Here is a 25,317-nt window from a genome sequence, read left to right as displayed (position 1 = left end):
GGGTGCAGGGTCCCAGGGACTTGGGCCATCCTCCACTGCTATCCCAGGCCACAGCAGAGAGCTAGAGTGGAAGAGGAGCAACTGGGGCTAGAACTGGTGCCCATATGGGAGCCAATGCCGCAAGTGTAGGATTACTAGTGAGCCATGGCGCTGGCCCCGAGAGTCTATTACATTATCAGTGTATTTATCACTGTATGCCTTCCCTTCTTCCTGATGTTCCAAGTTTCTTTCCTGTATCATTTCCTCTATTTTGAGGGTAGGTATGATTCGACACATTTTCTTAGCTTTCCTTCTGAGAATTTATTGATTTCCCCTTTATTGCTCAAGAATGTCACTGGATCTTGGGTCTTGGATCTTGACTGTTCTTTCTTTCAGCACTAGATAAATATTGGGACACTTTCATCCTTTCATCTGACCTCGTTTTTTCTTATGAGGACTCACTTTTTTTTTTCCTTTCTTTCTTTCTTTCTTTTTTTTTTTTTTTGACAGGCAGAGTGGACAGTGAGAGAGAGAGAGACAGAGAGAAAGGTCTTCCTTTTCTGTTGGTTCACCTCCCAGTGGCTGCTGCGGCCTGCGCACCACGCTGATCTGAAGCCAGGAGCCAGGTGTTTCTCCTGGTCTCCCATGGGGTGCAGGGCCCAAGCACTTGGGCCATCCTCCACTGCCTTCCCGGGCCACAGCAGAGAGCTGGCCTGGAAGAGGGGCAACTGGGACAGAATCCGGCGCCCCAACCGGGACTGGAACCCCGGGTGCCGGCGCCACAGGCAGAGGATTAGCCTAGTGAGCTGCGGTGCCGGCAGAGGACTCACTTTCATTCTATAGGTTGTCATTTCTCTCTCATTGCTTTCAAGATTTCCTTTGCCTTTGGTGTTCCTGATGTCTGTGTCTTTGGGATTGTCCTGAGAAGGGTTTTTCAGAATCTTCAATCTGTAGGAGTAGGTCTTTTTCCAAATCTGAGAACTTTTAAGCTATTATTTTTTCAGATACTCTTTCAGCCTTGCCCTCTTTCACTTCACCATCAAGAGTTCTGAAGATACGTATATTGGATCTGTTGGTATCAGTTCCATAGTTCCCCAACTCCTTTTTTTTTTTTCAGTTTTTTCTTTCTATTTTCCAGATTCATTAATTTCCATTGTTCTATCTTCTAATTATTGTTTCTTTTCTTGGCCCTGTCCATTCTGCTATTGAGCTCATCTGTTGAGGTTTTTTTTTGTTGTTGTTGTGTTTTTTTCAGATAATATATCCACTATGATATTTTATTTTTCTGCTGTTTTTAAATTAATTTTTCATTGTGTTGCACCCGTGGGTACAGTAACTCATTTGAGGAGTATAGCAATTCATTGGCATCTCCAGTATTATTTTCCCAATTTTAAAGAAAGTAGAAGTTCAGTATGAGGAGGCCTCTCAAATGTTGCAGGAGATTGAGATCAGTATTGCCTCTTGAACACGTGCAGCTTTGCAAAGTGCAGGCTGCATCCTATACTCTCCTCTCCTTTATTGTAATTTAAAATAGAGGTTAAGAATAAGACAGCCACCTAACATTTATTGTGAAGAACTGATCAGTGTTGAGATTTCATTTGTTTAAATTATTTCATTTAAAATGTTAAATGTCTTTGACTCTTGCTTCCAACCTTGTCCTGCTCTCCCATTTCTATGCTCACCCCCCAAAATAAGTACAAAGGACTGTCAAAAACTCATGGAAATGCACGTTATAAAAATACTATGTATGGACTTCAGGGGTTTTTTTGCACCAAAATAAATTTATCTTTAATTCGATTTTTTTTCCACAAACCTTTTGAAGCTCTCTTGTTCTATACATTCGCTATTTTTCCTTCCAGGACATTTTTGATGCATTTCAAACCTTTCTGGGAGTAGAAAGCTTCGCTGCTTCTCATCCCAGGAGTTTTTATGAATTCTCATCCTTGGGAAATACCAGCGACCTCTGCCTGCTGCTTGGTGATTTGGCCCTCAGTGATTGGTGGCGTTGCTCTCAAGGTGCCAGCTCAAGACAGAATGGTGGCCTAGGGAGAGCTGAAGTGCACTGTCATTGCTAAGCCTGGGACAGCTGTTTGGTCTCAACTCATGCTGGTTACTGCTAAATTCCAAGGACAACTAGAAACATCAGTTGGCATTTTGTTTCCTGAGCTATAGCTCAACTCAATACAATGCCATCTAGTGTCCCAAATTTTGCCAGCAAGAGAACCAAAGCTTCACCAAAAATAAAGCAAACTGATTTAAGGGAAAAAAGAAAAAAAAGATGTTTTGACTAAAATACCTTAAACATGAAGCTTAAGACTTTCTTCTTCTCCTCCTCCTCCTCCTTCTCTTTCTCTTTCTCCTTCTTCTTCTTCTTTCTTCATCACCTTTATACTGCAGGTGATGCTGGGACTGTTTTACCCACATCCTCCTACCCTTATATCCCCTTACCTAACCACTTGCATGCATAGTAGTCCAGCTTCTAGCTGCCAGGTGCAATTCTTTGCCAAGGACTTGCTCTTACTGCTCGAGCCACGTTGCCCACTGCAGGAGGATGAAATGATGGGGAATTAGTGTCCCCTAGGAGCAGCCCTCAAGAAATGATTTAAGACTTGATGTAAAACATCCCAGCTCCCCTTCTCAGGTGGGATAATAATAAGGTCTGTGTCCCATGCTAGCTCCCACAGTTCTCCGATGGGATTGAACTGCCGCTGCCTACAGTGCCAGCTGACATGGTTACGCAGCCTTTATTGACTATTCCCATCTGTGTCTCAAGTTCCCACTCCCTTACCAGTATGTCCTTTCCTTTCCAAGTAATTAAGTAAACCATTTGCTTTGGGATCTCCGGGCTTCCAAGACTAAGTAAACTCCTCAGTGGTAGATTGAAAAAATGGCTACAAACCTGCACTGTCTTTTTGATCTTTATTTGTGAAGTTATAGCTTCTCCCATAGAGACACAGGCTGGTCCTGGGTTTGCTTTGGCTAATAGAATATGGCAGAAAAGATGGCACACCAGTTCCAAGCCCAAGCCTCAAGGGACCTTGCAAGAGGAAAGAGTTTGCTTGAAGAAGGTGGCATCCTGGGGGAAAATGTGCTCTTTCTGCCCCCCAAGACAGCAAGAAGTATTTTAAAAAAGACAGCAATAGTGACAGGTGAGGTTAGAAATAAAACAATGAGTTTGTTCAATTGGCAATTATGCAGATGTTCAGACTGCGTACTGAAGAGGGTCCATCCAGCTTACATGGGGAAGTCCAGGGTGTCTTGACGACCTGGGCTTTGCATCCATTAGGTGGAGTCTCCTTCCTTAGCTAGGTCAAAGTCTGCCATTCCAAATCAGCTCCCTCAGTAGGCTCCTGCACTTGTTATGCAAATGTTACAATTCACTGGACTAGGCACAGACTAATATACAATATCAATAGCTGGTTCCTATTATATATAAATGTATAAAATAAGTAGGAAAGGATGATGCCTTTATTATGGTTACATATTATTGTATTTTAAACCAATAAATATTGGGTGATTTGTCATATAATAGAAGTTGACAGAACCCCCCACACTTCAATTTCATGTTTGAAACCATTTGTGTTCATTCTCTTCAATGAGGGCATTGTTTTCGCTAAAGAAAAGAATGTTTCCAGGCACAGAGAGGTTAAATGACCTTGGCAGAGAGGCCCGGGGGAATTCGGGTGCCAGCTGTTGGCAGCATCCCCGTTTATCTCTGAGCTCCAGGGCCTCTGTGCTGACTCACCTTGTCTGGGCTTGCTTGCTGCTGCTGTGCTTCCTCTGCACCAAGACAGCCAGCATAGCTGCTGGTTTTTTCCAAAGCCCTCTTTTCCCTGAGCTGTTAGGTAGGAGGGCACTGCGTTTGCACGGATTGTGCTGATGACATATGTGTCTGAGAGGGATTCTAGCACCTGCAAAGCTGGCTGAAGATGGAGAGCTCACCAAAAATACTGCAGTTGCTGGATGCCAGAGAATTTATGGACCTGGGAGCCAGCAGTCTTCAGAGTACACAACATAGAACAGAGTGAGTCAGATTGCTTCGTCTTGGCTTTGCATCTTGGCTAAATGTATGGCCTTGAATGAGGCCCTTGGCCTACATTTCCTTAACTGAGACTGAGTGGTCTCTGATGTCCCTTTTAACCCTTACTTGCTAGCATTCAAGGACGTTTGCAGCCTTCTGCAAATGAAAAGGCAGAAAGCATGGAATTAGTTGTCTAATTAAACATTCTGGTGGGCTAGAACAGTGATTCTCAAAGTAGGGTCCCTATGCCAGCAGCCTAAGCATCCCCAGGGAACTTGGTAGAAATGCAAGTTCCCTGGGGTAGACCCTTTGAATCAGAAGCTTCTGAGGTGGGGCCCAACAGTCTGTGTATTAACAGTTCCCATCAAGTGATTTGAATACAGGCTCAGGTTTGAGAATTACTGCTATAAAGTTGAGTTCTTCCAGGTGTAGTTTACAGCATCAGTATCATCCAGGACCAAGCCTAGTTCCTTCTCCACAGACCCCTAAATCCAATCCCCAGGTGACAGAGTACACATTAGTGTTAAGAAGCTCAATGTAAAGGCTGTATTCTTGGAGTTGGCGGCCCATGAGATATGGGGTGGAGAAGGCCATACTTTATATTTCTAAAGAGCCCATGCTGCAGATTTGGGCATCTGACTTTGAGATGCAAGGCTTTGGATGCCAGGCCAGGCCTAGAATCTTGAACATGGATGGGTTTCATACCAGAAACTGACTTGAGCTACTCTGTACAGATGTGCATGCTGTGCACTGCCCAACTCCAGAAGGTAGAACTGACGTAGATTAGGAGTCAAGAACCTGGACCTCAATGCTAAGTAAAGTGAAAGGCATGGGCTGGATAAAGAGTGGGGTTTAGAGAGAGTACGAACTGGTTTGAATCCTGATCCTGGTGCTTACATAGTTGTGTGATCTTGGGAAACATATTTCACTTGAGTTTCACTTTCCTTGTCTGTACAATGCAAATGATTGCACCTGCCCCACTATGAGATATTGGGTAAGCAGCTAGCAAATGCCCAGAAAATTGCCATTCTCTCTTGCTTCTCCTTTCAGTACAGGGAATAGCAGATGTTCGCAGACATGTAGGCTCCCTCCCCTCCTGCAGTCTCACCCTGGCCAGTGACCTAATTGGTTGGTTGGGCTGGAGGCCAGGTGAGCATGCTGGGTTTTTCTTTAGCACTCCCTGCGGTCAGATGAAGGTGATGCAGCCATAATGCATAATGCAAAGCTGTTTATATTAGGAGCACTTCACATAGGTTTGTACAAATGGATCAATAAAAATGACCAACATAGTCAGTTTCAAATTGGGCTCTAGATCTATCTCCTTACCAAAGTCACAAAAGACAATCCCAGTTCCTGGCCCTGCCAATGATCTCTGTGATGCCCTGGAGTCTGAGGCCCTCAAAGCCTTTGCAAAGGGAGGACCCTTACCCTCCTCTACACAAAGGACCCAGCTGGGCACTTCTTGAGTTTCCATGAGAAAGACTATCCAGCATCCTGAAACAGACCTTAAGATAGATGTGGTGGTGGGGGGGGGGGCATTTGGGGAACAAGCGGGCAGGCAAGGAGCTGTCACAGCTCATTAAAACCCAAATCAACAAGGAGCATGTTAAGAGACCAGATGAACCTTGATGGTACCAGAAAGTAAAATCTCTAAATTTGCTTTTTTCTTTTAAATATTTATTTAGTTGAAAGAGACAAAAAGAGCTCCCCCATCTGCTGGTTAACTCCCAAACAGTCAGGGCTGGGCAGGCTGAAACCACAAGTCTGGAACTCAAGCCAGGTCTTCTGTGTTGGGGTAGACCCAGGTATCTGACTGACCCACTGCTTCCCAGGGGCACACGTTAGCAGGAAGCTGGAAACTATGGTGGAACTGGGACTCACCTAGGCACCCCAGTATGCGATGTGGGCATCCCAAGTGGTGCCTTACTCACTGTGCCAAATGGCTGCCTGCCTCAATCTGCTCTTTGTATTTTAAGGAAAAACAGAAGAAAGGATTTGTTTCTTTTTAAATTCAGTGGCTGAGTGAATTTTAGCAGGGCCTCTGATGTCAGCCCAAGACAACCACTAGAGGGCCCCAGAGATCCAGAAAAAGGCATGGCGTTTGCTGGGACAGGCCTTGTATTGGATACTTAGGGTAAACCCAATTCCTAAGAATCTTCTCACCAGGCACTCACCTCATATGAAAGATGTAGCCATCTCTGTTAGCAAAGTCAGATAATTAAATGACCAATTTATCCACTGACAAGCCATTTCTGCATCTAAGAAAGCAGAGGTGAGAGTGCAGGGCAATTATTAAGAGGGTCTCTAATGGAACAGAAGCCTAGTTTTGGGGCTAAGTAGTAGTATAATGGGCAGGCTTGAGTGCTGTGGGTCTTCTTGCCCTTTTACTTCCAAGTGTTACCCCAGTGAACACTAAGTTAAAATAAACATCAAACTGACAACACAAATAAAGCCTCAAGCGAGATTCCACTGTGTAACTAGATCCCATACTTTAATCCCTTCTCTGTTGAGTTCCAAAGCTGTTGTGACTGGGGCTTTGCAATGAATATTAAAGCAGGGGTGAAGTTGAAGAGTATTGCTTAAAAGATCCTTAAAGTGCACAGTAAAACAGAATACAAAGGAGTTTAGAAACCCACTTTCCAAGAGAGCTCTGTAAAGCAGAAGAGACTATCTAATCAGGGACGTGTGATTGAAAACACCTACCAAGATAGGTTCCAACCTGAGGAATTGCTGGCCGGGAAATGGTGAGGACAGGATGGGGTAGGATGTGCTCTGTCTCCTCATTGCCTTTTTTGGGGAAGAGATTTCCTTCCCTTGCCCCTTGCCTCTGCAGCCCTGTCAGCCAGGCATTTTGGTGACCAGAGACCCTTTACCAACACAACCTCCACCTCTCTCCTCACCCTCACTCCACATCTGCCAGCAATTTTTGTGGGTGAGGAAGTGTGAGGAGTAGGAAACAGGGGCTTCCCAAAGTGGGAGATAGGTCCCCCCATCAGTGCGTTGTTCTAGGATTGCTGAGTCTTGCATGGCTTGCACACACAGCTTCCTCTTTCTGGAAAAGGAAGGCAGGGGGTTGTGTTTCGGCATATGTCTTTAGCTGTAGGAGAAGACAGATCAAAGAAGTGAGATAAAACATGTAATAACAAGAAGCACAGTGATGCTTCTCATTCTCATGGCGATTTCCTTTTCACAAGCTGAAAGCCCAGTTAACCAATTATATCCTAGTTTCCTAATGCATCTTTCTGTCTGGCTTACTGTGGTCTGCCCCTCTGGCTTTCTCTCTCCAGGTGGTATAGGTGGCATCATCAGTCCTCCATGGATACCACTTTTATCTTGTCATTTCATGCTCCCTGGTTCCTATCCTATCAATTCCAAGCATCCTTATCTGGCTTCCAAGGAGAGCCCATCCACTCCACCCATCACTTATCCTCTACTCTTTTCATGCTGGCCATCTCTCTATCTCCTAAAGTATCACTGACATTGACTCCTCTGGGCTTTTGCTCATGTGGTTTCCTTGCTTGGCAAAACTTTCCTTCTTACTGACGTAAAAGAGGTCCCAAGTTGCGTTTTCTCTAAAGTTTCTTTGGTACTACTTTAGCCCTTATTGCTCATCAATTCCTTTGAACTCCTCAATTTCTTACAGACACAGGATGCCTTAATTCAATACTATTTTCTTCTATTATTTTGGGATATTTGACTCTGGTTTGACAATAAGATGGCTCTTTCTTTAAGTACAGAGGTTTGCCCCTCTAAGAGCCCAGAACTGTGACCCCATACACCCATTAGACTCTGAATTGGCATTTGCCTGGTGGACTCCCATGTATCCTTCAGAACTCAGGTTGAATTTCAGTTCCTGAGGGCAGCCTTCTCCAAAAGATCCCAATATCTCACTGTGGATTCTCATAGAGTCATGTATTTCTCCTGGATACACTATTCAAATATATATTTTTCTATTTATTCTATTTTATTACTCAGAGTGTGTCGCTCCCCGTCTTCGTGGGGGAACGACACTAAACCCTGCGCTGTTCTTTCTGTCTGCTCGGCCCTCCCCGGATTTGCTGCTGGTTCTTCCCGGGTTGGCTACTATCCCTTCCACCTCCGTGGAAGGGCAGTTCCCCCTGGCCGCATTCCCCACTTCCGCAGGGGAGCGGCACACCGCCGGCCGGCTCTCTGGGGGGCTGCACGGGTGTTCCTTCAGCTAGATGTTCCCCATAGATGTTCCCCATAGATGTTCCTGGTGCATGCCGTCTCTCTCCTCCTTTATAGTCCTCCTCCGCCAATCCCAACTCGGCTGCCCACACGCCGAGTACGCTGCTCTCCAATCAGGAGCAAGTCCTACAGTTAATTGGTTGAACTGGAGGCAGCTGTGCGGAAGCTGTTTACTTCTCTCCCAGCGCCATATTGTGGGAGAGCAGATGCATAGAATAAGTCTTAATTCCAGTAACTCAGTCTAGTCCGGGTTGCTCCCCACAAGAGTGGATATTTTTAGCTTAGTATCTGCATTCCGCATTGTAGTACCTGGGTTTGATACTGGACTCTGGCTACTGGTTCTAGCTTTCTGTTAAGGCAGACCTTGGGGGGCAATAGTGATGACTCAAGTAATTGAATTCCTACCATCCATGTGGGAGACCTGGTTTGAGTTCTTGGCTTCTAGCTTTGACCTCAGCTCTGCCCTGGCCATTGTGGGCATTTGGGGAGTGAATTAGCACATGGGAACTTGTTCTCCTTGTCCTCTCTCTGTCTCTCTCTCCCCCTTTCTGCTCTCAAATTTAGCAAAAAATTAATAATAATAATAAAAAATTACTGCCCTTTTAGAGGCACACAAATATCTCCATGAGAACTGGAACAATAGCTGGTTTTTCTAATGCCTAAGGAAGTATCTTGATATGTAGTAGGCCCTGTGTACATATTTATTAAGTAGTTAATGCATCTATGTTGGCTGACTTGGAATGTGACAGGGGCTTCTTGGGGGAATTAAGAGGATAGAATTGAAAATGTTGATCTCCTGAGTGCACAATGCTAAACAGAATCTCAGGGTAGAGGTTCTGGTGGGCCAAATCAGCAACATCAATTGTAGGGTCATTAGTGACAATGAGAGACCTTGTACCTTCTCAATGATTTTATGAGCAAGCCATAACAGTAGTACATTCTTGGTGTGGAGAATATATAAAGGTTAGAAAACTATAAGGAAACAGAGAGAAGTAATTACAAGCACACCACCTGAAAACTTCTTAAAAATTGATATTTTCTTTCACTATTCATTCAGCCCATGTTTTTGATGGTGAAGAAATCCTACTGGCTACATAAGTTTAGATCTTGTCTCTTTAAAAAGCACTTAACATTGAATGGTAAACATATATCCTCTTTTTTGAAAACTTTGTGAATCATAATTTTACATAGATCCATGATATTCTGATGTATATAGATATAGTCTATTCCCCCAATACAGAACATAAAAGTTAATAAATATGAGGGCAGAGGTTTGCATTCCAACACTCCAACATGGTGACCTTATACCCCTGTGAGAAATAATCTCACCCACACTTAAAGGATGGCCTTGGGTTCAGGATGTGCAGCAAAAGTGAGAGTTTATCAACCATCTTGCAAGATCGGATGTTTGGTAGGTAGGCAAGTGCACCTGGTGCTGTCATCAAGAAGTGCATTCCCTATTACACAGGTCTCTCCCCAGTTCCTCACTGGCTCAATACTAATGGGTTACAATCTCTTTAGCCATTTTGGACACTCCTGATGCCCTGCTTGTCTAAGAGGTTTCCAGGTGCCTATAACCTAGTTTTATACTAGCTAACTACTTGGAACTTTCCACACATTGGAAGCCATTAGGCTAGCTCACTGTCTCCTCACAGCTCAACACCTTACTTTGAAAATGAGCCCAATATCTTTACTTCTCGCACCCTCATTAGAAGCCCAGTTATCATTTGCCTGCTTAACTCCTACATGCTTCATTCTTTAGACTGGACTTTATTTCCTGAGGACTCCCTACCTGGTTTGTTCCAAATCTCTTACTATAGATTCTCATTGAACCATACCTTTTCTCTTGACTTTGAAAACATTCTAAAATCTAGAGACAATGAAGATAAATGGGATATGATAGATTTTCCCAGCTGTTTTAATGGAACTAGGCTTCTGGAGAACCAATCTAAGACACACTACCCCTTCTCAATTACAAATTCTAGTATTTTTCAGCTTAGAATTTCCCTTATTTTAATTAAAGTAGGCGCTAACAATCTCAATAATCTAACATATATTTTACAGAACAGAGTAAAAATGCAAAAATGCAAAACTATACCAGCTTGCTGACTTGATTTTCATGAGAACTTCTAATAGGGATGCTCCTGAAAGGGAATAAATTGTAAGAAAGCTCTGGTCTCTTTAGGGATGACTTTGAATTGTTCTTTTTTTATCCAGTCTGTTGTCCTCTTTTCTGTCTTAATCTATTTCCTCTGCAGTAGAAGGCATCCTTGGCTCAGATATTTTTGCTATCAACCACTAATTAGGTTTCCAGACATACCCATAGGCATTGGTGTGATGCTAAGCATATTATAAAGCAAGTTCACATTCATTTTATTTAATTAATTGTTACTAGTTATAACAGGCCTCGTGTTATGCTGCACATTTACTAAATTCTACAGGAGATTCTGCAGGGACCAAAAAGCTGCCCTTTTAGGGAAGATAAAGCACATTACAGAGCTGGACTCATGCAGCGATGGATGTGATGTGTCAATTAAGGGGCACACATAGACCAGAAACAAACAAGCAAACAACTCTAGGAAATCAGAGAGAGTCATGGTTCATTGTGGCTGGATTTTCATGCAAGAGGCTAAGAATGGTAGGGGAGTTCTATTTTTTAACAGGTCAGGGCAGAGAGAGGAGTTAACTTAAGCTTCCCCCATCTCAGTTCCTAGGGAACATGTATTTTATGTTAGAGGAAAGACTAGTACTTGCTTCCCCTACCCCTGAAACTCTAAACCTTTAGAATTTTATTTTCTTTCAGTTTTTCCAATATTCAATGAGAAAATGATATCATATTTTTGATTCAGTTAGATTGGCCCGGACTCAATCTGTAAAAATAGGTGTATCAGGTAGGAATCCATTTAATTTTCCTTATCAGAACACCCATCTAACAGGGGCTTAAGTAAAACATATCCTAATTGCTAAAACAAGGAACAGAGATAGTAGGTACTTATTTACTGCTGTTTAGCTACTCAGTGACATCATCAAAGAGCCAGACATTTTCCCTCTTCCAACTCTGCCCATCTTATGCGTTTGGCTTTTTTTTTTTTATCAGAGAGGCTTATACATATTTTATTTTTTTACCTTTTATTTAATAAATATAAATTTCCAAAGCACAACTTTTGGATTATAGTGGCTTTCCCCCCCATAATCACCCTCCCACCCGTAACCATCCCATCTCCCACTCCCTCTCCCTCCCATTCTTCATCAAGATTCATTTTCAATTATCTTTATATACAGAAGATCAATTTAGCATATATTAAGTAAAGATTTCAACAGTTTGCACCCACACAGAAACATGAAGTATAAAGCACTGTTTGAGTACTAGTTATACTTCACATTGTACAACACATTAAGGACAGAGATCCTACATGGGGAGTAAGTGCACAGTGACTCCTCTTGTTAATTTAACAATTGACACTCTTATTTATGATGTCAGTAATCACCCTAGGCTCTTGTCATGAGCGGCCAAGGCCTCTTGAGTTCGCCAACTCTGATCTTATTTAGACAAGGTCATAGTCAAAGTGGAAGTTCTCTCTTCCCTTCAGAGAAAGGTACTGCCTTCTTTGATGGCCTTTTCTTTCTGCTGGGATCTCACTTACAGAGATCTTTCATTTAGGTCATTTTTTTTTTTTTTGGCATTTGGCTTTTTAACTTCCTGTTGCAGCATGGTTGCATTGGGTGTAGGCATCATGACCGCCTTCAAAGTATAAAGTGAGAAGGGCATTTGTAGATGTCCTTTTTCTTCTTACCAAGACAGCTAAAATTTTCTCAAGAGTCTTCTGCCAAGCCACACTTACATGTCATGTTAGAACTGGATAATATGTTCATCCCTAGCTCTAAGAAATCTAAGGAACTTGAGCATTTCATTTTTTAGTTTCTATAGTTATAGAAACAATAAGAGCTGGGATAGGTAATGGCTGCAATGAAGTTCCTACAAATTCTATCTTCTCTTTCAGGAAACTTTACCTGCTGTGATGAAGGCATTCTGAGCTTTGTTGTCTCTTAGTTGACACCTGGTGTATTATTAGTTGACCATTACCACAATCACACTGTTGAAGAAATTGCTCCACCTCTCAATGGTGTGTCACAGTAAGTATTTAATATCATACTCGCAGGTTTTCTGACTGCCCTGGGTGTTCCCTACATCTTTAATTTTTTCTCTAACAGAAGCATGTAAAATATTCAGATTTGGGATTTGGAAAATTCAAAGCACAGTGAGATTAAATAACTTTCGCACGGTTTAGTAGGTTAAAAATGCTATGGATTCCCACATGACTATTGGGGAAAGGAGAAGAGACACTTGGCAGATAATACAATTTTCTTCATGAAATACAAACTCTGAGTAAACACAACCATTTTGAAGGAGTCAAGTAGTGGCGTCTTTGAGAAGTCTTCATTTGACATAGATGGGCTTCTTATTGTCCAGCAACCATTTTCTCTCCTCTCAACTGTAGCAATCTGATTTGCCCTGGTAAAGATGCTTGTCCTAATTTATTCTGTGTGATTTCAGTGTCCAGATCCAACCTTCCATCTGCAAGCCTGGGAAATTGGTAAGGTCTGGGATTAGCTGGGGAATGAATATATGACCAAAGCAGAGGCCATTGAGAATCTTTTGGCCAGGGATTTTAAAAAAGAAGCAGAGTTTTATGATAGAAATGTTAACAACAAGACATATGGTGGGTTGGCTAGTGGCCATCTTCTCATTGGCAAAGAATCTCTGGGTCAGGAATACTGAGAGATTAAGAAAAATAAATAAACTTCTAGTGGTATTTGAGCCCTTGGATTTAGCCTTGGCTGAACTTCTCATTAGAAAGCATGAAGACTTTGCTTACTTACTTGAGTCAATAGAGAACTTTCTTTGTCAAAGCCAGTGTGACTCATGATTCTGTCATTTGCAACAAAGACTGTCTTCTGCTGTCTCAGAAGCCTCCAGTCTTCATGCCCCAGATAGTGGACACTTAGGCTGATTTCCCTTCTCTAAAATTTCCATCAACAGCCTCCCATGTTTGCATGGAGTTTCCCTCCTTCTCTAACCTTGGTCCCTCCTTTATTGATACCAATGACAAGAACACCTCTGCTTTTCATTGCTTTGAAGACTTTATTTATTTATTTGAAAGGCAAAGTTATATAGAGAGAGGCAGAGAGAGACAGGGAGAGAGGTCAGTCTTCTACCTGCTGTTTTGATCTCTCTCTCTTTCTGTTGGTTCACTCCCCAGATGGCTGCAACAGCCAAGGCTGGGCCAGGCTGAAGCCAGGTGTCTGAAATTCATCCAGGTCTTCCACATGAGTGCAGGTGCCCAACGTCTTGGGTCATCTTTCTCTGCTTTCCCAGGTGTATCATCAGGGAACCAGATTGGAAGTGGAGCAGTTGGAGCTTGAACTGGAGTCCATATGGGATGATGGTGTTGTAGACAGCAGCTTAACCTGCTGCATGCTGCCCTGATGCTTTTCATTTAAAGGTTTCTAAGTAGCCATTATTGTAAGCAAGAGTGTTAAGCAAGAGGCAGGGACCAGAATCTACACATTGAATGTGGAACAGTTTATGCTCTCCATCTTGCTTTTCAGAGGGTATTCCAGACACACTTGTCTTGCAACATTGTTCTCAGAGGGGACCAGGTTGCCAAGGAAAAGCTGCAAGAGAGCAGTGGGAGTCAGGTTTCTGAATGAAGATGTGTGTTACTTGAGCAGGAAGGGTCCTCCCACTCCTTTTCTATGTCCTTGGTACTTTCTTAACCCTTCTCAGGAAAGCCCTGGGAAACTGCTTGATGGGAGGCAGTTTCTTCAGGGAGCTGTCCCTGTCCTCTGCCTCCTCTGCTTATCACATGCAAAGCTTTCATCTCAAACTCCTATGAGGCTGAATATTCGATAATATCCTAAGCAAATGGACCCTTTGTGTCCTCTAATATTATGAGAAAATAGGTCACATAGAATATTAGTATGAAAAATGATAAACATGAAAAAAGATCAGGTTTTTAAAGTCATGGCCTCAGATGTAGTGTGGTGGTGTTCACTGCTTCCATAGCTATGAGCTGCAGGTGTCTACTGAGCATGTAAAATGTGACAACTGTGACTGAGAAACTGAACCATAAACTTAATTTTGGTTAAAAAATAATTTAAAAACATATTCAACTCAATTTTTGAAAAACATTTTTAAAAGATTTATTTATTTATTCATTTGAAAGGCAGAGTTACAGAGAGGCAGAGAGAGAGAGAGAGAGGTCTTCCATCTGCTGGCTCACTCTGAAAATGGCTGCAACGGCCAGAGCTACGCCAATCCAAAGCCTGGAGCCTAGAGCTTCTTCTGGGTCTCCAGTGCAGGTGCAGAGGCCCAAGGACTTGAGCCATCTTCTACTGCTTTCCCAGGCCATAGCAGAGAGCTGGATGGGAAGTAGAGCAGCTGGGAATTGAACCAGTGCCCATATGGGATTCTGGCACTTCAGTGGCAGCTTTACCTGCTATGCCACAGCACCAGCCCCCAATGCTTGGAACGACTCAAATATATCAATTTCCCGTATCAACTCTAAGTTTTATGAGATCTAAATACAGATAAAGTATTTCTGATAAGTTTTGATATCGGAATTGAGAAATGGTGTAAGCATAAAAATATACATCAGATTTCAAAGAGTAAAATTATAAAACAAAATACTTTAATTAATTTGAATATTGATTATATGTTGAAGTGTTTTTGATGTATCAGTTAAATAACATATATCCTTGAAATTAATTTCATCTGTTTCTGTCCACTATTCACAGCCTCACTCCATGGGACACAGCCTTTGAGGAGAGACTAACTTTATTATTAATAAATAATAGCGAATCAAGTAAGGAGGCAGGAGAATATGTCTCAGATTTACCTACCGTATTGGAGTTTGGGGGGATGGCTCTATAGATTAGGCAGCAGAAAGATGATATGTGGAAATATCCAGCGAAGCAGATGTTGACTAGAAAGGATTGGAATCAGACCAGCACAGTGAGGTGGACTTTTATTTCCAGATTTCTGTGCTTGAGGGAACTCTCACTTCTGAAAGTATGTTACCTTCTCAGAATTGTATCTATGAAATTCACAAAGTCTGTTCTCTTTATATTAATCATAATTAAAGAGAAAAGGTTCTGATGTAACCAAGTTCAGGTGTCGTGCTGGCTTCTCTGGGTCTGGCAATGAGATTTTCCTTGTTTTTCATGGGCTTAGGTTGCATAACATAGAGTGAGGTGCCAGTGAGCTGTGGCTTGACCAGAGTCACTCCATTTTGTCCCTGGGTGTCCTCTATATTTTTTTTTTAACAGCTGCTACCTACTAATAAACTAATCTTATAAGAATGTTATCTGCAAGGTTTGTTTACATGCAGTGCTGGAAAACCCCCAAGATAAGCATAACCCTGCTTGCGCTAGCTTCTGTAACAAAGCTTGGCTTTGTAATTAACTTATAACAAGATGTGGTTTTTGCCTTTATAAACTTACCCATGAGCTCAATCAGGGCTGCAAGATTTGGAGAGCACATGCCACCATGCAGCTGTAATCCAGCCCTGAGACTTTGGCATCTTCTGTAACTCGATGTTCCAAATATAACAATAGTTCTTTGCAATGGGCTCCCTCTGCACATGTGTGACCATGGGTTCAAGCCTCGAATCCTCTTCTGATCCAGCTTTCTGTTAATGTGCACCCTGGGAGGCAGCAGGTGATCACTAGAGACCTTTTTTTTTTTAAGATTTATTTATTTATTTGAAAGTCAGAGTTACACAGAAAGAGGAGAGGGAGAGGGAGAGGGAGAGAGGGAGGGGGAGGGGGAGGGAGAGAGAGAAGGATGTCTTCCATCCACTGGTTCACTCCCCAATTGGCCACAACGGCCAGAGCTGCGCCAATCCGAAGCCAGGAGCCAGGAGCTTCTTCTGTGTCTCCCACACAGGTGCAGGGGTCCAAGGACTTGGGCCATCTTCTACTGCTTTCCCAGGCCATAGCAGAGAGCTGGATGGGAAGTGGAGCAGCCGGCTCTCAAGCCGGCACCCATATGGGATGCCGGCACTTCAGGCCAGGGTGTTAACCCACTGCGCCACAGCACCGACCCCATCACTAGAGTTCTCGAGTCCCTGCCATCCCTCTGGAACTTGAATTGAGTTCTGTGCTCCTGGCTTCAGCCTGACCCAGTCTTGGCTGTGGCTGACATTTAGGCGAGTGAACCAGTGGATGAAAGATCTCTTTCTCTCTGTGTGTCTCTGCTTCTCAAACAAAATGAAAATAAACGTCATTTTTTTTTTAAACGAAGAGACCTAAAATATGATCAGACCCATTGCTAAGGCATAAGACAGAGGAATTCCTGGGAAAAGAATGGGAAAGCATCACAGATTTTTATGCCTGGGGCATCAATGGGAAGGCTGGCAAAAGGACAGTCCAGTATAATGTCCATTTACTTCTTCAAGTACTGCTTATACTATGTTTCTGTTGGACAGTGGTAGCACTGATCTACAGTGTGTTTCTAATCTGTGATTTGAGGACCCTCCTTCTATTCTGGAGGTAAAATTCTCCATGCCTAAGGCCATGCTTTGTTCAAAGTGTTTGGGATTTGAGCTTTCACTCTGGAAACACCTTGAAGAAATGAGTCAGCAACCTTCTGTTCATTTTCCTTACAAACATCTGGCACAATCTAATTAAATAGCTTTTGTCATTTTTATGTCATTATTTGATGAATGAAAAACTCTTGCTCATTCTGCTGTTCTTCGTGATACATTTTTAGTTCAAGGATACAAAGCATGAGTTTCTAAAAACTAAAGGTGAGAATGTTCTATTTAATGCAAAATGAAAGATGTTGCTATAAATCTTTCCACCTTGCATTTTTGTTGCTTTTTTGTCAATTTTGCACTCACATATATATGATATTTTTGTTGAAGTAGCCTGACAACCCTGGAAACCCACTTTGTTTCATTTCTCCTACTTTCAGAGGTCATGAAACTTCCTTTTATTACTTTCTGCTCAGAAGCCTGAAAATCTTGTTATAGCAGAATGACAATGAGGACTAGTGTCTACCTTTGTACTTGAGCCTTAGGAAGCTGCCAAACATGGGATTCTAGGCAGAATGAGCCCTTACTCCCAAGGTAGGGACTCCCTTTGGAATTTTCCTTTAAGCACTCAAGGTCCTTCATCCCAAGCAAACAACAAAACAAACCAAACAACCACAAATCATCCAGGAAACCTGAAAATTTGAATGTTTTCTTAAAGTCACTTCATTACAAATCCAGTACAAATCCAGCAAAGCGCTTGCCAAGCATCTGCTTGCTCTCAGATCTGTTTTCCACACTTCCCATGCACTCTTGCCCATCAAGGAGGACGCATTCTGCAAACTGCATTTCCAGATTCCCCAGCCAATGGGATTCTGGATGGGTGATTAGGAGAGCAAAGGGAAAGCAGTAAGAAGCCAGAGGATTGTCAATTTATTTCTTACACTGTGTCTTCACCGGTAGCCCCATTGTGTCCCCTGTTTACCAGGACCCTTCATTCTATGACATTGTATGCAAAAGTTTTAGAAAGTGTATACAAAATAGTATATAGATTGATCGTGTATTTTCATGTAGTTTTTAATATGGATTATAAAAAGACATGTCAAAATGTGAATATGGTTGTCAGAGAAGATGAAGGGTTTAAGACTAAAGGAAACCTGATGGTCATCTGTAATGAATATTTTACTTCTTTCCACATCAGAATAGAAGGTTAGAAGGCAAAGTATTAACAGCTGTTATTTCTGGATGGGGGAAAAGCAAAAAAAAAAAAAAAAGAAGAAGAAAGAAAGAAAGAAAAGAAACACTCCTAGACAATTTTCAAGGAAGAGGAAATGAAATTTTGCTATAATACACTTTTTCTTTCTTTTTTTAAAGGTTTATTTATTTATTTGAAAAGCAGAGTTACAGAGAGGCAAGAGGGGAGAGAGAGAGAGAGACAGAGAGAGAGAGAAAAAGGGCTTCGTCTGCTGGTTACTCCCAACAGCTGGAGCTGTGCTGATCTGAAGCCAGGAGCCAGGAGCTTCTTCCATGTCTCTCACGCAGGTGCAGGTGTCCAAGGACTTGGACCATCTTCTACTACTTTCCCAGGACATAGAAAAGAGCTGGATTGGAAGTGGAGCAGCCGGGACTCAAACTGGCGCCCATATGGAATGCCAGCACTGAAGGCAACAGCTTTACCCGCTTTGCCAGAGTGTCAGCCCACCTTTTTTTTTTTTCATTATGAAAATATTTTCAGGAAATATTTAACTATTACAACAATACTGGTTTTCTGTGGCTTCAGTAACACATTAATCCAATTTCAGTGATTTAAACAACATGATTTCATTATCTTACAATTCTAGAGGCTAGAATTAAGGTGTCAGCCAGGCAGGGTCCTTTCTAGAGACTTTAGGAGACAATCTGTCTGTCTTTTCCAGCTTCTGGAGGGTATCCATATTTATTGGCTTGGGCAACCTCCTCTGTTTTCAAAGCCAGAATTTCCCTTTGACCACAGCTGGGAAAGCCCCTTAACCTTTAAGGACTTCTGTGATTAGGTTTGTCTGGATCTAGCTGGATAATTCAAGCTAATCTCCCCATCTCAAAATCCTTAATTACACCTGCAAACTCCTTTTGCTATGTGAGGTAACATATTCAGTTTCCAGGGACTGGGATATGGACATCATGTGGAAGGGGCCAACATTCCACCTACCATAATAACTCAGAGTAGGAAGATATCCTTCAACTATAACCTAAAGGATTTTCTAAGGCCCTGCTCCATCTGGCACACTATCTTTGTGAAAAAACAGCAAGTTCTTTTCAAGTTCAAATTCACAGCCGTGAGGGTTCATCTTCTGATGAGGCATGGTTGAACAGGAAATTTGCTGTGCATTTTTTTTTACAATAGAAGACAATGAGAAATTTACATGTTCATTAAGATGGTTTTCATCAGTATAACCAGGCAGATCTCAAATTGAAGTTATGACAGAGCTTCCTTCTAGATTTCCTCCAATGAAGAATGGGCACCATTCACTCTAATTGTTGCTTTGCTCTAGCAAATCACTTTGACTGTAGTGACAAATTAACACTGTTCTATGAGATATATTTCATAGACACTGAAATAGGTCAGTTTCCTGTGAATTAAGATTTTGCTGAACTGGATAGTTATGTAGAAACCAGGGTTTGTACCTAATTAATACAAAGTGCTATTGTTCATTGAAATATGATGAATAAGCTTTCCTTCTGTTAGCTTCCTTTTTAAGGAAAGGGTTAATGAAGTTCAGAAACTCCCAAACTGATCACAAGTAGACATTTGATTAAGCAACCAAGTTAAAGCAAGAACTTGGCACATAACCATGAGAACAGTGCTTGTCAAATCTCTTCACATTTCATTGAGCAAGTGCATTCCTCCAGCCACCAAAGGGATAATGCACTAAATGTTCAAGAAGTGGAATTATGCAATCAAGCATGAAAAATGTTCAAGCTGCCTTCCCAGCTGAGCGGAGAGTAACTGTTCTTTCCCCATCATCCTCCAAACATTTGTGTGACTTTAGTCTGTGTCATTCCTATTGTAGCAGGTAGAATTTGATATGCAATTTAACATACAAAAAAGGGACACTTCTCTAATTTCATAGCTCAAGTCATTGCTAAAGTTTGCAAAAAGTAAATAGTTGTTATCATTTTCCCCTTCTTTTTTAGGATTAAAAATTGTGACAAATAGAGGTTGGCTTCTGGGATGCTAAGGTATATATGGCCCATCACAAATAAAACTAGTAAATTGTGGGCAGCTACGTTGCCAGTGCCTGCCTTGTCTAGACCTAGTTGAGTGCAATAAACTTCATGGCTGCTCCCAAGGATACAGGGCTTTGTGTTTTAAAGTGATTCCTATGCTGCCTCCTCCAAATAGGTGTTACATTTTTTGAGACAGAGAATGGGAGTTGATCTCTCTATGCTCCTAGTTTCAACAAATCCAGCATTATCTCTGGCTGTCTTCATTGCTGTAAGGGGGAAGGTAAAAATCAACTTTTCATTCATTCCATAAGTATTTATTGAATATTGTCTTCATTTATTTTTCATTAAAAGCAAATTCAACAAATTCTGAGACAAGAATTCAAGTGTAAGTGATTTGTTTGGGAAAGAACCCAGGAAAAACTGGTAGAGAAGTTTGGAAACGAGACAGGAAGAGAAGGTAGCCACAAGGAGTGCATTAACAAGTTATCACTGTGTGCAGTTGGAGCTCAGTTCCACTGGGGAACTCTGTGAGAGCTTGTAGAACACTCAGAATTGACCTATGAACATAAGGGAGCTGGCTTATATCCACCAGATCCTGAGGGTCACTGGCTGAGTGCTGCCAGCATACATATCCCAGACTGTGCAGCCTACTGCACCTGACACCAGGGAGGCATTCTGCTGGCTGGGAGAAAGCCCTCTAGCAAGGAGTTAGAGATCCAGGCAGTTGGAAATAGAGGAAGCTCCCAGTGCAGTAGTCACGCCTGAGGGACAGTAATACAAAAGAAGTCTTATTCTAGACATGTGTAAGACACTGAAACAGATGCTATATAAAAGCTTAACTACTTCAATCAGTACATCAGGCAGAAGCAACTGCATTTTGCTGACTTTGTGCTCAGAATTATGCCAAGTACTGGATGTAGAAGAAATAGAAGGCCTGATCTCTCCCTAATATTGAGCAGCTGTCTAGGTAAGGACAGCAGTCCCAACTCTACCATGCAACAATGGGCAAATGGATAAAATATAAGATGACATTAGCATTAGGGAAGCATTGGAATTCTTATGGAAGTCTTCATGGAGAAGGTAGGAAATGGAGGAAAGAAGGAGTTTACAGAAACAAAGCCAAAGTCTGTCTAGTTTTAGGAATGATGAGAGAAAAAGCATGGAGACAATTCTAACATAGCATGTTCTTAGACAATGAGGAAGCCATAAAACAGACTTGATGTAACACATTCAAGAGGAATGGAAATCTTCACATTTGCCCGGGTGGGCAGGCCAACATTGTGGGGCTTGAAGGCAAAACAAAAAAGTCTTGATGTGTTATTGTTCTACAGATATTAACTACTGCCTTGAGTCTTCAGTTTCTTTTGAAGACTTCCAGGAGGGGCCACATCATTTCAAATGATCCTACTTCTGTGGCCACATCTGATTTGGAAGGGCAGACACTTGACCTCAGAGAGACTCACCAGATTCTGGTGTTTTTTTGTTTTTTTTGTTTTTTTGTTGTTGTTGTTGTTGACATTTGGACCCAGGGCATTAAGGGATTCAATAAGCTGATTCCTTGTAAATTCAGGGCAAATGTCCCCTTCACTTAGTGAGCAACAGATATGTGCAAGTATAGCAGAGTAAATTATCTTAGATGTTACTGTTTGAATGCGTCCCCCAAGGTTCATATGCTGGAAACTTGTTGTGCAGTATGGCAAAGTTGAAGTGGTCCAACTTTAAGAGGTAGGGCCCGGTGGAAGTTTATTAAGTCATAGGAGCAACACCCTTGGAAAAGATTAACAAAGGCCTCAAGAGATTCACTATTTCAAGAATGCATTGTTAAAAAATAAATTTTGGTATCTCAGATCTCTTTCACTTCCTTGTCTTGTGTGTGATTTCTTCCCACATATTGTTCTACCATTGCAATGCTATCTACCATGTTGTAATATAACAGAAGGCATTCCCCAGACTGAAGAAAATAATGTTATCATACTCTTATATTTTCAAAACTATGGGCTAAATGCATCTACTTCCTTTACACAGTACCCAGCCTCAGGTTTTTTGTTATAGCAGCACAAAATGAACTAAGTTAGTAGGATACACTGAACTGCAAAGGTGACTACAAGTGTTGAAGAATCAAAAGAGAGAAAATCCATTGACCTACAAGGTAAAGACAACTTTCTAATTCCTCCACCACTATGGTGTACTTCTGGCAATTTAGAGTCTTCCATAAACTATTCACTCAACCTAATGTGAGTTGAAATGAAGAATCCCTAAGTAAGCCAAGGTGGCATGTATTAATTTGCATATTACCCACTTGGCTTCCAGCGCTCTCATTTTTTTAATTAAGAGGGTTGATGTCATAGCTCGGATCCTCCACAAGCAAGCCATGAGATGAGAATTATGTGCAAGTGGTTTATTAAGAAAGGGCTCCAGGGAGACAGGAAAAGAATGTGGGAATCCAGACAGGGAAGGGAGGGGAGCCAAACAGATGATGAAGGCAGACCAAACCCGTGGAACTGCAGGGGGCGCTGTAGTGGAAGCTCTGCCTCAGGTTTCCTCCTTTCCTGCTTACCCTTCAAGGAAAACGGGTGTTGCTCCTGGACTGGCACTGTTCTGGGATGAGGAAGTGAATTAGACAATTCCTTACCCTCAACTCATTTACACTCTAACAGGAAAAGACACATTTGCAAATACTAACAGGCAGCTGGACGGAGGTTTCTGGGTGGAGCGGAGTAAGAAAACTCCATCAAAAAGGGCATACTGTGGCAATAGTGGGTTATTTAACATCTGTGTGTCCCCTCTCCCACCAAAGTATTAGAATCACTTAGTGACACAAACATGGCTGGTTTCCTCCCAGGAGCTGTTTTCTTATCTTTTCCAGAAACAAAACTTCCTGAAAAATGACTGTTGAAGGAATATGTTAATAATCTGGCAACAGCCCAATTTACACTGTGCAGCTTTGACCCAAGAAAGAGAAGAGTAAATATCAAACTCAAGGTCAGTAAGGCTGTTGTGTGTTTTTCTCTTTTTCCCTTATAGGTATGTTTGTTCTTTTAAGGACTGGGAACTTACAGTTTAATATATTTTTAGTCCAAGGATCAGGTTGCCAAGAAAGCAGTGGGCATTTGCTTGTGGTTGCTGGAGTTTTAGCCAGTGTCTGTGGCCTCTATTTAGTGCAAGAATAGAATGTGTTCCAGTATCTCTGAGGGTTTCAGGAGTCTTAAGGGCTCAACCTGATAAAAGAACCTGAGAGTTTTTTCCTTATTATGAGGGAATGATATGCCATATGATGCCACTTCATTTTGAAATACATAATAAAGTGCTACATACCAGTAGGTTACTATATTAGGAATTCACTATTTGTAAAATTTGGTATTCATACAGCACAATATTTTAGAAAAGTAATTTAGGCTTCTGATGAAAGTTGGCTTCCCCTAAGTCTGAGTATTTCACATTACTGCAGAATGTCTGCTACCACTGCACAGGCCGACAGTATGAACAGGGCTTTTATCTGTGCACCCCTGGAGTTATTACCTGTTTTTAATTGCAGCTATTCTTTCTGATTAATCATCAAGTATTGTTGGTTGAAATTCCTCTTCATCTATTTTCTTTTATATATGGTTACTTTTCCTCTGTGGAGAAATGCTGTCCGAGTTTGGGTCTCCCCAGAAGTACAGTCTGCAGAAAGGATGTGAGTGCAAGTTTCTTATTTGGATGTGCTTCCAGAAATCACCCAAAGTGAAGTAAGACAGGGAAGGGAGGAGAATCAATAGCACATGTGCTAATTCTTGCTGGGGTCAACAGAGACTCAGGCTCTTGAGGACTCTGGGGAGACTTTGCAGAACTTGCTTCAGTGTTGCCCTGCCCAAATGGGGAGGAGTTGGGGTCTTTACGCAGCATTTTCCATCTGTTGTTTGTTGAAGGCTGCTTTTAGAGTCACCAACTCACAGATGGCACAGAGCTTCCTTACATACTGCAGTGTGCTCCTGCAGCCAGGAAAAGCCCTCGGGGACAGTCATGGTGCCCAGGAACTGGCTGTCAGTGAGAAGTCAGAAGAAAATAAGAGGAGTTGGGCAGCAAGTGGATGCGCTGACAGCATCTGGTGTAGAAGCGTATTTGCATGAATGGTATTTAGGGCCATCTTCTTCTAACCACTTGAAACACAACAGGTGTTGCATTTCAATGCACCAACTAAGGCCACATCGCTATGTTGTCAGAGAAAACCTTAAAATCGAAAGCTTGAAGAGGGGAAGAGACCAGTCATGTGAAGAGTGAAGGGACAGTACTCAGTATCTTCTCTTACATTTTCTCCATTTAAATTCTGAGCCTAAAACAAGGCAATTTGAATCTTAGATTGCTTGAAGACTGATTTTTGGCAATTATGTTCTCAATCAGAGTAAAATCGTTCTAGCCATCTGCTACAGGATAAAATTTCAAAATTTCCATCTTATACCATTTTAATCTTCACATTCCTCTTGTCTAACCAGTTCTTCTCTGCCTACCCATTAGTCAAATTTCCAAGCTCATTTTCACCAAACACAGCTTTGACAATCCCTATCATCCGTACTAGGTTTCTATACTCCTCCTCAGAGTTACGTGGAAACTGTATTTCCTTAGAAGAAAGAAAAATCTCGTTCAAGACCCAGAAAAAACCCATCTTCTCTGCTGCTGATGAAGAGAACAGCCTGAGATTAGACTTGCTCAAGCTTTTCTAGTTACAAAATACCCCCAACCTTGGCCTCTTAAGCAAAAGATGGTTCTGTCTTTCTCAGATACTAGTTCCAAAGTTTCTCAGGATCTTTCTGTTCTCTGAGTAACTCATGGCACTAAGAAAAATAGTAGATGAGTTTTTGACAACATTTCAGCCCTGAAGGCCCCAAGTCACAGATTGTTTTTTTCTTGTCACCGTCCAAATGCACACTCCCAAGGGATATGTGGCTAAATTCCTGAAACAATCCAGTAAGTAGTGCTACAGGGAATTACTTTTTTAAAGATTTATTTATTTACTTGAAAGTCAGAGTTACACAGAGAGAGGAGAGGCAGAGAGAGAGAGAGAGAGGTCTTGCATCTGATATTTTATTCCCCAGTTGGCCACAAACGGCCGGAACTGCGCTGATCCAAAGCCAGGAGCCAGGAGCTTCTTCTGGGTCTCCCATATGGGTGCAGGGGCTCAAGGACGTGGGCCATCTTCTACTGCTTTCCCAGGCCATAGCAGAGAGCTGTATTGGAAGAGGAGCAGCCGGGACTAGAACCGGCACCCATATGGAATGCCCGTGCTTCAGGCCAGGGCGTTAACCCGTTGAGCCACAGTGCCGACCCCTACAAGGAATTATTAAACACTAAACACTTTAAGAATTATGACGTGGCTCAGCTCTCACTCTC

At 42.1% G+C, this 25,317-nt stretch overlaps 1 long non-coding RNA gene across 3 annotated transcripts in view; it reads left to right on the top strand.

Moving 5' to 3' along the window:
• The window catches only part of LOC103348253 (uncharacterized), a 204,097-nt gene that overhangs the window by 136,549 nt on the left and 42,231 nt on the right, over positions 1-25,317 (top strand). For all 3 annotated transcript variants that reach the window (XR_011379992.1, XR_011379991.1, XR_011379993.1), the window contains exons 8-9: positions 12,211-12,343; positions 22,817-22,932. This is a non-coding gene — a long non-coding RNA (uncharacterized lncRNA). The remainder of the gene's footprint in view (positions 1-12,210; positions 12,344-22,816; positions 22,933-25,317) is intronic.

Source organism: Oryctolagus cuniculus, chromosome 11 (assembly GCF_964237555.1).
Source record: "Oryctolagus cuniculus chromosome 11, mOryCun1.1, whole genome shotgun sequence".
NCBI lineage: Eukaryota > Metazoa > Chordata > Mammalia > Lagomorpha > Leporidae > Oryctolagus > Oryctolagus cuniculus.
Note: the sequence above shows the minus strand (reverse complement) of the source record. Positions and strands in the feature narration are given on the sequence as shown.